The sequence below is a fragment of the Anticarsia gemmatalis genome, chromosome 24 (assembly GCF_050436995.1).
Source record: "Anticarsia gemmatalis isolate Benzon Research Colony breed Stoneville strain chromosome 24, ilAntGemm2 primary, whole genome shotgun sequence".
NCBI classification, from domain to species: domain Eukaryota; kingdom Metazoa; phylum Arthropoda; class Insecta; order Lepidoptera; family Erebidae; genus Anticarsia; species Anticarsia gemmatalis.
This window is the reverse complement of record NC_134768.1, coordinates 2,384,654-2,401,137: the sequence shown is the minus strand read 5'-3', so window position 1 is coordinate 2,401,137 and position 16,484 is coordinate 2,384,654. Positions and strand designations below refer to the sequence as shown.

The 16,484-nt window shown below is 31.7% G+C and overlaps 1 protein-coding gene across 3 annotated transcripts in view; it reads right to left on the bottom strand.

Moving 5' to 3' along the window:
• Nucleotides 1–16,484, bottom strand: part of Eip93F (Ecdysone-induced protein 93F) — a 242,152-nt gene that overhangs the window by 107,809 nt on the left and 117,859 nt on the right. The gene's annotated exons all lie outside the window — the stretch shown is intronic.

Sequence of the window (16,484 nt, the reverse complement as noted above, 5' to 3'; positions counted from 1 at the left end):
AGCCATGGACCAAAAATTATTATTAAAATAAACAAATACTTTCTAATTAATCCGGACTTCTAAAAATAATATTCCCAAATAAAAATAAGTGACTTAGTCCCCTTAATAAGTGGTACAAATTCTGTTACGAAACAACACAAACTTTAAGCTGTACGAAATCTGCCGATCTCCTTTTGGCCTATGCCTAGTGGCAGCTCTGTGTGGTCCTACAAACTTCATTAACTATAAGGTACGTATTCCAAATACCAAACCGGATTTTGTTTTTTAAGGAAGTTTTTTTCTACCACGAAAAAAGCTGAATAAATCTGTTTAAAACTTGTCAAGGCGATAGATTTGTTTGTGAGCGGAGTCATAGTCACACTTAAAGGTGCTCGGCCTCTAAAGGTTATCGAAGCAATAACTTATTTATTATTTATTACATTAAATTGGGTATTGTTATAGAAAATACGGAAATTGGACGTGCGAGTTAGTGCGAAGGAAAAGGGTTTATAGCTTTGAAACATAACCTAAGCTATATAAACAATTATTTTATGGAATAATATACTACAGACTGCGCATTTCTTTCAGAACTGTGATAAATAACTCTCTTTTCTTTTTCACACATAAGTAAAGTCCACAACCCGCACTTGGCCAGCGTGGTGGACTCAAGGCCTAACTCCTCCCTCATTACGGGAGGAGACTTTTGCCCAGCAGTGGGACATTAATGGGTTCAATTTATTTTGCTGGTGTGAGTCGCCAACATAAGCCGATTTTTCAGCGACTTTCAAGCTGTTAACTTATTGCAAGAAAGGTGGCTTATACCACGAGTTTATAACATTTGATTTGAACTAAATTACTTCGAAATATGGTTAAGAAGTGTTCAGAAATTCAAAACTTCTGATCTTCTGGGATGAGAGAGGTTTGTGGTCAGAATTTCTGACGTATGTAGTTCAAACTTCACAGTTTGGTGTCTGAATTAACTGTGCACAAGTTACTGAATAATTTAACTGTTAAAATATGTAGGAATTATTGTGAAATTAGTATTTAAAGCCCATAGTAGACTTCAGAAAAATGTCAAGACTAGTTAAGACCTTAGTGTCATTTTAACGATGTTTAAATATTTTTAATTTAGCCGGCAAAGAACACCAAGGGATGTTTTTTCGTGACCAAAGGGTATTTTAACTTCTTCAAAGAATGTAAAGGCGTCATTTTGTTTACCGGACACAAAGCTTAAGTATTCCTTGATTTCGAGCTAAGAACAGTACCAAACAGTGGGACAGTAATAGGGTACATTTTTTCTGAAGGTTTAGGAGGAAAAATAACCATATCAAGCAGGCAACAAGCCTGTGAGAATAACTAATGTTTAAAATTAAAAATTTTGTATACCTCCACCATAACCTTTCATACAAGACTTTTACTAAAGTGTTAAAATATAATAGAAATTTCCATTTCTATTCGCACAACGTATAACAGACATTACTCAACATCAGTCCTCATTGTTGCCAACATAAAGACCACATGCCACTCTAATGAACAGATAAAATAATAAAAAAGTAAAGGTTGTATGACTGGCAGCCTAAGCCAATCGAATCAAAAAAGATGCAACGCCCACAGATAATATAGCGAAATGTTAAAAGCTGTCAAACTGCATGCGTTGACGCATGTGCTTAGGGCTGTCGAAAATAAAGTAGTGATATACTAGTGGCTGCTCGCGACTTTGCTCAGTTCTTCCTCTCTGGTAATCCAGGTTGTACAATACTTAATGTACTTTAAGTAGTTTTGGCGTGATTGAGTAGTAAGAATCTATACAAAGAGCAAGCCTTTTGTAATATAATATTAAGTAAGATAATGACATGCTTATTTCAAAATAGTTTTGGTTTTCCTCTAATACTGTTATTGTGCCACTTAATTGGGTTTAAGTCACCTATGGCAATATTTTTTACGGTAAAAAATATTTTTTGTTTTAGTTAATTCCGAAGCAAATAAAAGCGTAAAATTAAAGATCCATGAGTAATAATAGTTATTATTTTGCACGGTAATATCAGTCTGATTTTAGGTAAGGTAGAATTTAAGGCCTAGAATCAAACCTAAGTCCCTTCGTCAAACAGCATAGCCCAAACCAACAAATCTTAAAGATACACAATCTTTTGATAAACTTTCATATTCATGACAATTTCGTCTCACATACTGTTAAGAATTGCTAGCCCGATCTAGATGTAACAAGAGCAAGGATAGAGTATATTATTAGCAGCAAGTCGATCAGATCTCGCAGTTCATAAAGCAAGTCTTATACAAACCTGTCAAGTCGCTTGCATACGGGGAATAGGGCTGCCACTGACCACTTTTTTGTTTTATATTATGTATTTTTTTTAATAAAGGATAGAAAATATGGTGTTTATTATTGTTCTTAAGAGTTAATTTTGTGGTTGATTTTAATTGATGATAAAAAAATTCATAATTTTATTTATTTTGGGTAGTTAATCTTGTGTCGAAGATATGCTAGCCTGAAGGGCTTTAAAAAGTTAACAACTAAACCCTGTAATGTAATGAAAAAATACGGTTTTCGTAGTGTTTATTGAAGGCCGAAAACCACTCCACTATTGTGCAGTCACCCATCTATAAACCGTCAGGGTCAAGACTTGCTTAACGCACAGATTTTTGTCTACCGACTGGCAACGACTGTCTAAAAATATTAATTAGATTAAATAAGGATATACAATAAAAGTGTTGACGTACAAAAAACATGTTTTCGGACAACTTTCAACAAACCATGAAACAATCACATTTATATTATATTTATATTCAAGTGATTGTCAAAAACATAAACAAAATTTGTTTTTTTGAAACAATCACTTCCTGGATAACATTTTGAATGGAAATATTTGGTTTTAAATATCAATTTATAATAAAAATAAAATTTTATAAATGAAGTCTGTTTTTCTCTGAAACTACTGCTCCGTTTCTAATTATTTATTTTCTTAGGAAAACTAAATTTTTGATTATATAAGATGCTTTTTATCTTGAGAAATAGTTGTAAATTCGTGAAATAAAACAGAAGGAACAATAAAGCAGACATTTCTCATCTTACAATAACTGTACTGTAATACATGAATGCCTAACTTAACCTTTGATATCTATAGTTCTTATTCTAAAAATAATTTAACCGACTTTAAAAAGAAAGAGCTTATTACCAACTACGGATACTACAGAGTACAGATATCTACCGGTTAAGGGCGATTTGGGGATTTCGTATTCCTTCCAGAACTGTTTTATAAAACTCTCAAGTATGTAAGGTTTCATCACGATTATTTCACTGTTACAAGTGATAATTATTTCTAATACACACATAACTTCGAAAAGTCATTGCTACACAAGTTTTGAACCTACGACCACTTTGTTCAAAAAGCGATATGACTACACTAGACTAATATATCCTAGTTATCCTATCCTACTTTATATTATAAATGCGACAGTTTGTGAGAATGTATGGATGTTTGTTACTCTTTCACGCAAATACTACAAAACCGATTACAATAAAATTTGATATATAGGTAGCTGAAGATCCAAAATAACACATAGGCTACTTTTTATCCCGGAGTTCCCGAGAGATTTCCCGAGATCGGGTTTTCCACGCAGACGAAGTCGCGGGCAGCCTCTAGTATATACTTAAATATCATCCCACAAAGCATATTCAACTAGTTTCAAATACCTGTATCGTATTAGTGCATCAACCGACACTCGAACCTGTTAAACCAGGACAGACGACCGCAACTTTTTGTAAAAGAATCAACTAGATATAACCATGTGATGTAGAGATGATTTATAAAATGCGTGCGCGGGGTTCTAATGTTATATTTTAAGATGTTTTAAGTTCAATTACAACGTAATATTAAATTGATTCTGTATCTATACTAATATCATAAAGCTGAAGAGTTTGTTTGTTTGTTTCTTTGTTTGAACCCGCTAATCTCAGGAACTACTACTCCGATTTAATAAAATATTTCAGTGTTAGATATCCCATTTATCGGGAAAGGCTATATGCTTAAAATTGAGTACATTATTGTGTAAGTTTAGATCGTCGTTATGTATTTACTACTATTAATAATAGGCAACAAGATGTATCAATAGATGTAGTAAAGAACGTATACTTTAGTGCCCACATCCTCTATCGGAACAAAGAATAAATTTCTTAAAAATAGAATCACGTGGCATCTACCATACTCACAAAATATCACGCCTTTTCTCCATAGGAGATGGCAGATACCAAAGAACTTGGTACGATCCCTACAAACTTTCCTTATCTACCAATACAAACCAATTGAAAGGTAGTGTTTATATATCTATTAAAAAAACAGTCAGCCTGGGACCACGGCGAGTGCAACCTGCGCCGAAACGTTAGGCATTTTAAGGTAAAATGCGTGTTCGCGTTAATTCCCGTATTCTATTATACATTAAAAAACTACACCTGTAAAAAGTTATTTAATGAAACGTTACATAAATTGTAATGAGAGAGTGATTCTATCAACCATCTTTACTGAAGGGTGTACACCCTTACAGACCGTATCTTAAATAGTAATTACAGGCTTTCTTGGTAGAAAGTAAGAGGGAGTATTCTAAATACTTTTGTTTTTACGACCAATTTTATATTTGACATACTTTGGGGTGCGTTTTCTTTGAAAGAAAGTCTTGTTGAAATTTTGGCGACCCTGGAATTGAACCTAGTAATCTACAGTGTGTATTACTGTTCATACTGATCATAAATGTGTATTATTGTGAGATTGTTTTTTTTGTGTTATAGTCGAACCTATAAGCTGAAATTTAAATATTTTGAGTAGGTTAGTAAGGGCGAGTGATAGATTATACTTTGGTAAATTGTTTTCTACGTTTTATGTTAAAACGGTTGAATGGAATGTAATAAAATTTGGTAGAATTATAGATTAAACTTCTAAGAAGGGGATAAATTAGCAACATTTAAAACGTTGTGGTTGGAGCTACAAGCACAAATAAAAATACATACAAATACATACATTATAGGAACAAAAGGCTACGCAACAACACGCCTGTTAAACCCGAAGGCAGGCAGAGGTGTATAAAATACACTCACATTTCACCATTAACAATATTAGTCCCATGTAATAGGAGGCGAGTCTATTACTAACTTAGTAAATTAAGATTCTTTTCAAATCTAAGATAATTTAGCATCTTGAAAACTGGATATTCTAAGATGGATCTCACAGTAGAGCGGGTTATTAATGATTGAGATCAGAACGGGAGCTCCTAAACGTGGTGTGAGCCCTGGCTGGCGGCCATTCACCGTACACCGGGCATTTTGTTTTTTGTCCCGTACACAACGCAATGGACGTGCGTAGGGTACATTGTGCTGTTCGCGACTTTTATGACGATAATTTTTGGTATATTTAGAGGATTTTTTTCGAGAAATTTTGTTGGTTTCTGACAGTTTTTTTTTTACAATTTGGGAAAGTGGTGTGTGAATATTTATTTGAAGTGAAGATTAAACTATCTGTCTATTCGGCACATTTCTAACCTCTGTTGAGTATAGGGCTTCTTCTCAGTATGACATTTTTTACGATTCCGCGCTATTCTCAACCATTGCCGTCAAGATAAATAGCTAAAATAAATTTTAAGAGATTTTTATGGTCAGAGGTAAAGATGCTACAGATGCAATTAATAATGTCATTGGTTCCAATCACGAAGACAATATTATTTTAATCCTTCCTTAGCTTCGAAAAAAGGAGAAGCCTACTCCAACATAGTTGGAAGAAAGACTAGGCTGATAAATCAATGAATCATAGATGATTTTCTGAATCTAGAAAAATAATTAGAACAAAACAGCAAGACGTAATACTACAGGCTCAAAACCAACCAAGCATTTTGTCTTTAAATATACTTAATATTAAATAACTACTGAGAATTTTCCTCACAAACTGTCAACACCCGATACGTGAACTGTTATAAATTATACGCGTACAAAAATCAAGATTTCGTGAGTACCTAATGACATTTAGCAAAGGTCATCTGAATTGAGTTAAAAGCACGCTGGTGGTTAATATCAAGGACTTGAGACTGTTTATATCTCGTTCAACCACTTTGTAAAGTATTGAGTTTGAAGTTTTGAGTGAAAAGTGAGGTAGTTTGATGTAGTTGTGATATGAGTGATTTGGGTTATTGATTGTAGAATGACTATTTGGCTGACAGATAATGATTTGATAAGAAACTAGGGTGTAGAGTATCAAATTTAAAATGTTTAAAATTAAGAATATACTAAATTAATGGGGATTATTCGTAAGTCATCATCTGAATTTAGATCACTAAATTGAGTAATTGTGAAACAACCAGTCAAAAATACTAAGTAGCGCAAGAGTACTTCTAAAAGTGCATTTAACGTAAATAACTGGCTTCTGCTCGAGTTAAAAATATCCAATTTGACAAGCGAACCTATGTATCTTTATACAAATTGCTAATGAGTCTTAAACGCAATGAGAATTTTAAGGTTTACGATACCTTATTTGCTGCAAAAAAATTGTATTATTCTACAATCAACGATAGATTAAAAATTTTATTGCGAATCGGACCTGAGTGACAAATTTCTTCCCTTTTCTGTAAGCTATGTCTAAAATGGTACCAAATACGAATCCTGACTAACTTTAGCAAGTATGTAGTATAAAAAATACTTTAATACAAAGCCGGGAACAGTAGCTGTCACCCTGATAACAGCATCGATATAAATATAAAGCATAACTCGCATGAAGCGAACTGGTCCGCGGCTACGGTAGCTTTGGGCGGAACGATTATCTACAGCCATACACCATACATACACCATACATACTCCATACACATACTGTATGTGTCTAGTTTAAGGGCTGCACCGAATACTGACAAAAATATATCAATTTTACTCATAAAAAGTGGATAATTGGTGGATAAATGTATGTTACTCGATAATGATGAAACTACTGAACGAACTTTGATGAGCCTTAGTCATATACACTTACTGTATGTCTCTAGTTTGAGGGCTGCACCAAAGAATATACCAATTGTACTAATATATATGCAAAAGTTGATGAACATATTTTTGATACTCAATCATGAGACAACTACTGAACGAATTTTGATGATAATTCAGAATCTTGGAAGAAAGAAGAAGACTTGGTTAGATAATTTGTTTATTACCAGATGTTTACGGCGTAGATTTAGTCTTACTTAGCTTACTAAAGCTAGAATGTGTAATATGGTGACAATTTTGAGAGAGAATGACACAAGACAGATGTAACAAGTAGCGTAGACTATGCGTCAACTCGGTTTTGCATCTTTCTTGTCTTCCTTTTTTTTTATTTGTTCTATTGCCATTTTTTTAAATGTTTTTGAGATGGTTTGTCTTAGTTTATACGAGGGAAATATGAAAAATGTATTGTGAAGATTGTTGGAGTATTAGTTGAATGTAACAATTATTCCATTTCAAGAACCATACACCTAGATCTAGAATAAACACTGCAGCTATAGTTAAACTTTAAAATACTAGAATATTAAAAGCTTAAGCAAAAGATTTAGTTCGTTTTAATAACTGAAAACTTCTCCAAATTCTTTTTTCGCAACAAAACTTTAACCACAAATCGAAAAAAACTAAAATAAAATATCATATTTTAAAAAGCAAGCTTAACTTTCAACATTTATTTACGTAATTAGCCTCCCAAAAGTTCGACAAAAAGTTTTAAATTAAAAACCAATTGCGGATGCAGGGCAGACACCCTTAATTTGAGTCTAATCAGAGCGTCGCTTCACCCCACTGGGGGTGAAATACGAAAATAACATTTATAAAGACTTGAGTCATGTATGGTGGAGAGTTAGAACCTTGTATCTTCATATATTAGGTCGGGAAAAAAGTCTTCTCGCATTATAGTATGTATGAACTTGTAATAAAATCTCTTTGGTTTCAAGAATTACAAATGAGTACACGGTTCATTAGGTTTCTTTCAGTGAGCACGTAAGGTACCCAAATATCGAGCTTTTTTGTGTAGAGAAAATCCCACTTATCACATATTATAATTAGTCATATGAATATTTAAAATACTATAGAACTCATTCTTACGCATCTCTTCCTGATTCGTACTATAAATATTTGTTTGTATGTTTGTAAACAACTTGAAAACTACTGTTTACTACACTGTTGCCGTTCGTGAGTATATTTTGTGATAAACAAACATATTGATGAATAACTGAATGGTTTTGGTCTGATTAATATATGCATATTACTCAGGTTTTGTCAATCCATGACTGAGAAAAATCTTATACTTAGATAAAATTTCCATGTCACGATATTAGTTACCGTACTCCTCCGAAACGGCTTGACCGATTCTCATGAAATCAGAAAATGTTAGACATAAGATAATATTCCGACGACCTGGTAAGGGTTGCCGGAGTCCGATGGATGAGGGCGGCCCAGGACCGGTCCTATTGGCGCTCAATGGGGGAGGGCTTTGTCCAGCAGTGGACGATTCCCGGCTGAGATGATGATGATGATGAAGATAATATTCGCAGTTTAAAAATCATTAATACTTTCATACAATAGGTACAATTTAAGGACAAACATTCTGATCTATTACCAAGAAATTCCAGTAAAACGAACAATACTTGGAAAGACTTTCATCAGAAATGGATTCGAAAGGAGTTAATAACTTCTAAGTAAAATGATATAAAAAAGGCAATAAGCATTGATTATAAAAGCTATATAATTAGTTCTCAGCTTTTAATTGATATTTACATGAGGACTAGCTTCTACCTGCAACTTCGCTTAAAAATAATTTTCCTGAGATAAAAAAATATCTTCTTTTTATCCAGGTTATAAGCCATTAATGTATCAAATTTCATCAAAATCCTTTAAGATGATTTTCGTGAAAGTAATTAAAAAAGCCTATTGATTAAGGACACATAACATCACGCTATGGCCGCAAGGACCAGAGTACCGGTAAAAAAATATACAAAAACAACATTATGATCGATTCTCTCTTATGCAACGCAGCCTCTATTATGTCAGCTAGTTAGTTGTATATAATGCATGAAGATTATGGTAGATAGTAATTAATCATAGATCCAGAGTAATATTTACTCGTCACAACATTTTATAAAATACCAAACAAACTTTAAAATGGAGACCATAAAACAACTTTAATGCAACAACTTAAAAGGAAAATAACGTATTCATTAGAAAGCGACGGCCATCTTCTATAATATCGCATTAAAACGACCATAACAGTAAGAATATAAAACGCGAAACAATTTCAAGTAGCGAAACTAAAATCTAAAATGGCGGCCGGCTGGATCAGTTTATCTATCGCGAAATAAATTGTGAATAAAAAGTGATGCACCTCATCCGTCTGAGGCATAAATAGAGAAACAAGAATGGGACAAAAAGCCCTAGCGCCCGGTTCTAAGGCATACTCGCTTGTTGCTCTAGCCTTCTTATTTTGTCTATAACGTTTGAATTATTTTTTTTCGTTATTGACACAATATCGTTCGTTCAAAAACTGATCAGTAATTACTACTTACAACTTTAGATTTATCTTTACGTTCGCATTATGAATCGTTATTTTAAATTGCATATTATTACGATACGTTTCCACCTGATGTTTTATAAAAGGCTTTCACTGAAATATGATAACCCGTTTTGGCGACGCTCGATTGAAAACCGGTTGACCTACCCCACTGCTTTATACCTTATACCGGCAATCGTACTTTACGAAAATGCTGCGTGGCAAGATTCTGAATATAAGGTGAAGTTCATTTCCTGATACGGCGATTTAAGTGCTCGTACCGTTTCTGAACGAAACTGGATAATTTGACTGAGTCATTTTATGAGTGTTTTACAAGGGCTTACTCTTGATTGACATATGTCATTGTGTTCTACAGTTTGTAGAACCGTACTGGTAAATTTTAAAGGAATTTTTCCTACAAATGAAGTTTGAAAGTCTTTTTTAAAGCACGTTCCCTAGTGAATCTTCTAACTAAGATGAAAGAACCGGGCCTGAAGTAAGAGTGTTTTTCTTAAACCCATGGGAATATCCATAGTTTAACTACCATATGAAACTCAAATGGTCCATCTCGTAAAGAACTGGTCGTAATATAAAGTATACGGTGATAGATTGCCTATCATAATTATTTATTATACTTTATTATAACATAAAAGTCATGTTTTTTTCTTATTATCCCGTGGGATATGAATGTTGTCAACATGATTAATACCGCTAATATATTAACTACCGCTAAATGTACCTCCAGTTTCTGAGGTACATTTAGCGGTAGTTTATCTACTCAATAGCGTTTAAACTCATATAAAAAACGTTATTGAATAGATAAACTATCGCTAAATGTACCTCAGAAACTTGTATTGAAAGGTCGAAAATCCCATTCTAAACGACTAAACAAACACAATATCATTTCAAATACTAAGTTTAAACAAGGTCAGTTGGCATTGCAATTAAATAAGTCTCAACTATTCGGTCTATCTAGGTTGCGGACTAGGCCGAACTAGGCAGGTGTAGTGGAACGTACTACCAACATAACGGATTTCAGAACAAATCATTCGATTAGATTAAGTTGGTAGTGTTTGTTCGACGTTTGAAACGCTTTTGATGTTCTGTTTTTGAATTTATTGATAGTTGTTTGTTTATTATTTGATATTTGAATGGAAAAACTATTATAGTGGTTTAAAAATCATTAGAGCTTTGTTTATGTTTCTAAAATGTTTGGTTATTTGTAAAAAAAAACCTATTATAGACGTATGATAAATGCGAATGTTTGTAAGTATGGATCGATGTGTTTTTGTTGCTCTGTCACGAAAAACTACAGGACGGATTTTAATGAAATTCGGTACACTAAAAGTTTATATCCTGCGTATATTTACCCCGGGAAAGGTAAAGCTTTTCAGGTGGACGAAGTCGTGAGCAGAAACTAGTGTTACATGACTCTACTAAAGTCTCTGGTCTTTGTCTACTCCTATGGAAAAGAAGCCGTGAGATAATGTATGTATTACAAAAGTCAATGCGCATTTCAATAAATAATAAATATTACCTAGTTAATTATTAGTAAATAATAGAGAGTGTTTTTTGTTGTTATTTATTTCTATAGTCGCCTTATTGATTTGCTTGTATTTAAATATACTTGTGATAAATAAAATAAACCTTTGTTAATTGTTTTAACGTCACAACATTTATCTTTGTTTTTTAAATAAATTATAATCTACGCAGAATTTATTTATTTTATTTGTTAAGGGAAACAGTGAGTTGTATTCTTTTTGATAAACTAAACAAATTAAAGCGTAAACTAATATATCTATAGCTCATTTTATAAAGAGGAAATTTGTGTGTGTAAGTATGTTTGTAACAAATTGACTCAAAATGTACAGGGCTGATTTAAATGAAATTTGGTACACTGATAACACATAACTTGGATTACCACATATTAAACTTTTACATTGTCGCTTTTAATATTGTATTAAGCTGCATTAATGTCTAAATATAAAATGATTTTGATGACTTTAACTGTTTCATGAAGCATTTAAATTCTCTATATTCAAATACGTAAGTGTTCAAGTATCTCATATTAATGGAGGTAGAAATACCATGAAAAGCTCTGTCAAAATTTCACCCCATAAACTGAACAATACTGTTCATTAAACAAGCTCATACTTTTCATAAAAGTAAAAATAAAAACAAAATGGCCGACTTTTGCAAGACAACACGTGACGTGGCTTCATAAGTACGAATACATTGTGTCAAAAACAAGCGAAAATAAAATAAATGATTTAATATTAAACAACGAAAGAGAAGTTTCGTTTTTAGGGTTCCGTAATCAAAGGGTAAAAACGGAATCCTGATTTAGGAATCCGGAACTCTAAAATAAACCTTTAGTAGTGACTAACCCTCTTATTCATAAAAATATATGAAGTTATGATGTTATAAAGTGTTTTGTTTCTTTCACTCCTTAGCGTAATGAAGAAGAGAAAACATATTATAGTAGCTTTTTAACTAAAATAGGTTTATTGTGTGTTTATGAATAAGACGGTTAGACTTCGCTATCTATTTGTCTGTCAAAAGGTTGTATATCATGAACTGTGACAGTTAGTTGAATTTTTCACAGATGATATATGTAATTCTGTTGTTGATATAACATTAACAATAAGAAACAGTACTTGCAAATATACAAAAACATTTTTTACAGTTTTCTTTTATACAATAATGGTACTGAACCTTTCCTACGACACCAACTCGTACTTGCGAGGCTATTTTATTAATACTTTTTACGAATGCAATTTTTTGTTGTTGAACGAAATCTAATTGTATTTATTGGAATTTGGATTCGTATAAAAAACCAATGTCCTGTCAATTATTGCTTTTGACAATTTAGTATTGTTTGATAATTTATTTTACAACTTTTTGGTATATACATCTCAATTTGTATGGAAAGATTTTAATATTTGTTACATTCTTATAGATGCAACGACAGGAAATGCATTTCAATTTGGTAAATAAAAGCAATGTAAAACAATTATCAGAATTATTAGTTATTTCTCAAATCTCCAATAAGTGGTCTATTTTGCAATATTTTACAAATAATTGATTTTTTTTTTTAATCATTCAATGACGATATTTGACATTTTGAAACCATAACATTAGTTGTCAAATTAGCTTGTCTTTTCCTATAGGGGAATATCTTTAGGAAGAAGGTGTGATTTTATAAGAGTTAATTAAACTCTCAGTAAAAATTATTAATTCCGCCGGTACATTCCCACTCGCAAGGAGACATTGTCAAAATAAAGAAGAGCAAATCAAAAATGGAGGTCATTCAGCCAACGCCGACGAAAGCGGTGTTATGTGTTTTTTTAGTTCATTTCATTACGTCTGGGACTCAGTCATTGTTTGTGAACAGATGCCAGGCCAGTTTTAATTACATTACAGTTTTGGGGCTTCATTGCCTTCATTTTGAGGTTATTTTAGCATTTAAAAGTAAGTTTTCGGTGTTTATTTATGTTGCGAAAGTTTGTCTGCTAATCTGTTGAAACGATTAGAAGAAAATTTGTCAGTGATATCTTAGATTTTAAGGAACGGATGTGTTTTTCTTTTTAAATCCTATCGAAGTGGTTAACTAATATTATAATGCAACGAGTATCCTACCTTCAATTTTAATCGCGTTTAAGACCCGTTGCATTATAATGTTATATTTGAAATCAATCATATAGATTTTTAGGAGACAAAAATTGTTTCTCAAACATTATAAAGGATTAATGTAGCTTTTCATTGGTTAAAGAGCTTTAAAATCAATTATATACTTCCAAATACCACTGGAAATCATAATTTGTCTTTACAGTAGTAATTATACTTTTTAAAAGTCTCATTACTTTCAATATATTAGTTAAAAAACGTGAAAAACCACGTTAATTAGTACGTAAATTGTAATCAGTAGATAATTAATGCATTTGAGTGTACTAATTCATAGAACGAGTGGTGTATTGACGCAAATGGAGTTATTATACGATGCGTTAAGTATATATGTATATAAAACATATTTTATACATAATAAACGACTAGTATATCAACCAAGTTTTGTTTTCTTTGTTTCTTTACCTTGTATGAATGTAAAACATACTTAATATCACGCCTTTTTACCAAAGGGATAGGCAGAGATCTACTTCTCATTCAAATGCAACAGTTTGTATGATTCTTGTACGAAAACTACGCGATTAAAGACAATGGGACTTTGATTGTTTGAAAAGTTTAAACATATATTCATAAATTATTAAAATATCACGCCTTTTTGCACTATGGGTAGGTGGAGTCTTCTGAACAGAAAATACACTTGGTACCATTCTTAGAAACTTTTGAATAGCTTAAAATCTGTGTTAAATACATCAATATAAGTTTAATTACTTAAAATTATATAGAATTTATCATATAGGCATAAAAGTATACAAGCGCAAGAAAGTTATTTTAAAATTTAACTTAAGTGTGTATTAAAATTAGTATATTTGGTGATATTAATTTAAATTTATTGTTTTATTTTATTGTTATGACGTCAATTGAGTAACACGACAAAATTAAAAGTATTTATTACGCGTTAAAAAGTTATTTTTAGTTTGACTGATAGCGAGTTTTTGTGACTACATAAAGATACTTATTTCCGATATAATACTTAAGTTATAATGAGTGCAGATTAATTTAAAAAATCCTCTTTTAATATTCAATGCTACCGTGTCTATCTTTGCTAATAATAATTCAGTTTTATAATAAAGTAGTTGTAACCTCTCCCAGTTTTCGGGAGAAGTGGTACTTACAATGATTTGGCAAACTTGAAGTCTAGTTTATATAAAACATTTATACAATCCAACATTTGAACCTAAAATACGCTTACCCCCGTTTTTTTTTTGTATGAGTTTAAACGCTATTAAATAGATAAACTACCGCTAAATGTACTCAGAAATGTAGTAGCTCAGAAACCAGGGGTTAAACATTCTAAAAACTTTATATTTATTAACAACTGTACTATCCCGATAAAGTCTATCATCAAATCAGCGCCATCTATCGGGGCTGTGTGTAGTCGTGTGACTTTCGCCTTGGCCGTGCGCGGGCGCACCTCGCGGCGAGCCACGTCCGCCTAGCGCTTACATAACTATGTACTAAGCTTATTTATACTCTATATTCTTATTATATATATTAAAATTGTATTTTTTATGATGAGTAAGTGATTTTTGGAGCGTTTCATGAGATTAGCTGTTATTGAATTGTAATAACATGTAGAAGTTAACTTTTGAAAATATTATTTACTGCAATGTGTTGAATTGATGATTTATCTAACTATTAAATTTATAATTTGTAAATGTAGTTCATTTATTTATATATTTTGTAATTATGTGTGTGTGTATGTATTTATGTATGTAAAGTTAAAATCTAAAACTAATATCAAAATAATTTAACACCGTAAAAATAGCACCAAAAAAAATCAAATCCCTTATACTTCAAAATTCAAACCAAATCACCACAAACATCAAACAACCAAGTCAAACCAAAAATCAAATCAAAACTCGAATCTAAGAAGTCAATTCAAATATCGAAGTGAACTAAAGACATCTAGGCATGCGTAGCCTTCACTGCAATACGGCGTCGAAGTTACGTTGTAGTAACATTGACAGTCGCCGGCGCATGTCGCCTTGGCCGACCGCGCAAGGACTCGAGCGATGAAGGGCGCAAACTTGAACTTTTAAACTGACTTTTTTTATATATTTGACGCATTTTTTTTGTATGTTTGACTTTTAGAACGATTTGGAGATGATTGTGGGATAGATTTTTGTAAAAAAATAACATTGTCAAAATTTTTTTTCGCACTTTTTTGGTACTTTTGACGCAATAATTTTGTTTCTGGCTTTAAAGGATGACTAGGTGATGATTTTGGGAATGATTTTTCTTAAAAATATTATTATTCAAAATTATAATTTTAGGACTAAAACTGATGAATTATGTAATTAAGATTGTAAATTACAATATAACTATATTATTTTGATATATATCTAGTTATATGGATAAATAGAACGAGGATTATTTATGTATTTGATATAATGCTTATTGCGAACTAGCGTAGGGAACTTATAAAACTAGTTAATCTTTTTTACATTATTTTTGATAGCTTAATTTTAATATTACTGTATGTTAATTGACAGTAACTAAGTACGTAGTATAATTAATTACTAGTTATCATTATACGACTGAGATAGACAGAATTGTTCTATTCACTTCATATGAAATATGTCTGAGATATATTGATCTAACTATTTTATATAATTCTAATTTCTTAATCATAATGATATATCTGTATATTTAAGTATCATAATGAGTATCCAAATAGTTTTATTTAAAAATAAAGCCAACATTTTTACTTTAGGCCAATCATTGACTCTGATGATTGTCGAAATGTATTAAAATCTGTACATTTTCCAGATAGGTCACTTGCAGTTCAATGCACATATTAAGCATTTATTTATACAACTTCCTGTATTGTGACCTTATTAAAGACCATTTAAAATGACATTTAGCGTCGGTGATAATTTTTGACCGATAATTTTCGGTCACGATATGCAAAAATCACCGAATTTAAATTTCATTTAAAATTTATTGTTTTAAGTTTTTATTTTTGCAAATAATATGCATTGTTATTCTCTTATTGTATGCTAATTTGGAAATATTAAAGGATTATGCTTAACACAAAGATTTTTCAAAAAATATGTTTTTGAATTTGAGTTTACTTTTAATAATTGTGTTATTTATCTAATGTTGTAATTAAATAGTGTAATTTTAGTTAAATATTTGTAACTAATTAAGTTTTAATGAAAAAAGTTGTTTGAAGCGCGTGTCATAAGTTCCGACGGCATTATTTTAGCCTACGATTCCGCGTAGAGCTTCGTAGCACCCGTTATAAACGAATTTATTAACAACTAACTGTTT